The sequence below is a fragment of the Oryx dammah genome, unplaced genomic scaffold (genome assembly GCF_014754425.2).
Source record: "Oryx dammah isolate SB20612 unplaced genomic scaffold, SCBI_Odam_1.1 HiC_scaffold_3, whole genome shotgun sequence".
NCBI lineage: Eukaryota > Metazoa > Chordata > Mammalia > Artiodactyla > Bovidae > Oryx > Oryx dammah.
This window is the reverse complement of record NW_024070187.1, coordinates 69,211,746-69,212,976: the sequence shown is the minus strand read 5'-3', so window position 1 is coordinate 69,212,976 and position 1,231 is coordinate 69,211,746. Positions and strand designations below refer to the sequence as shown.

Sequence of the window (1,231 nt, the reverse complement as noted above, 5' to 3'; positions counted from 1 at the left end):
AGGGAATTATATTGACTGTCCTATGATAAACCATAATGGAAAAGTAATTGATATGAAAAAGAATATATATATATGTATGTATATGTATAACTGAATAAGTTTGCTATACAGCAGAAATTAACACAACACTGTAAGTCAACTATGTGTGAATAATTTAAAAAAAATTTTTTTTAATAATTGTGCTGCTCTTGCTGCACCTGCTGTGACCAACATGGAGGTTTTATACCAAGTCCAGATCTTAGTGTTCAAGTGGCCCAACCTGAAGCTGAAGAAGCACAACCCTGGTTATACAAGCCATTGACCATGATGGTGTGCATTCTGGTGATGGTGTCTCACTTCCTCACCACTAGAGAAGCAGTTTATGATGTAACTGTCAAAGTTCAAGTGTTGGCTTTGTGACTGATGAGCATGGGCAGCAGGCCCACAGCTTTCTTGGCCTATGAAATAAATGGACAATATATTGGAAGGACACACGTCCAGCTTCCTGTCTACAATGGGAGGTTGGGGTTTCATAATCTTCGACTTATCCAAGGCACCAAACACTCCAAAACTCAATTGACTTTTTCTTGTAGTCACTGGATTCATCTGTGTCCTATGGAGTGTTTTCATGGCTAGAGTATTCATGAGAATAAAACTGCTGGACTAGCTGATGGGTGAGAGTGCCTTTTGAGAAGAAATCAGTGGATACTGGATTTGCTCCTATTAATAAATTTCTAAAGGCCGTACCAACCCTCTGATTTGGAATATGGAAAAGGATGGATGAAAAGTAGCAGAAAAGAAGCTCTAGTAAAAAACATAGGAAGCATATTAAAAGTCTGGGCTAGACTTCTTGGTGTCAAGGTGACAAACTCACAACAGTATCTTTTCTGCTGCCATAAACACCATGTACCAATAATGTTACATGGCATTTTCTTCTTAGTTTTTCACTATGTAAAGAAAATGTACTCTGTTTCTACAGCTATCATATTGAATGAAGTAAGTATTTTTTACAACCCCCATATAGCATTTTTCTGGAGATGATATTTTTGACTTTCAGAAATTAATGTAAAATCAGGAAGGGAGATCTCATGAGATGAGAGCCCTGGGCAGCTGAACAGCTCTCCCTGTGGTGCTTTGCCTTTAAACAGAGTGTGTGATGGTACATTGTCTCGGATATGTATGTAAGACTGTTTCCTGAACAGTATGATGTGTGAAAGGAGCAGAAATAATTTTTCTAATTAACAATAATGAT

At 37.6% G+C, this 1,231-nt stretch overlaps 1 pseudogene; it reads left to right on the top strand.

Annotated features, from left to right (window-relative positions):
* Positions 1-211: 211 nt before the first annotated feature.
* Positions 212-684, top strand: LOC120862127 (annotated as a pseudogene).
* Positions 685-1,231: the final 547 nt, after the last annotated feature.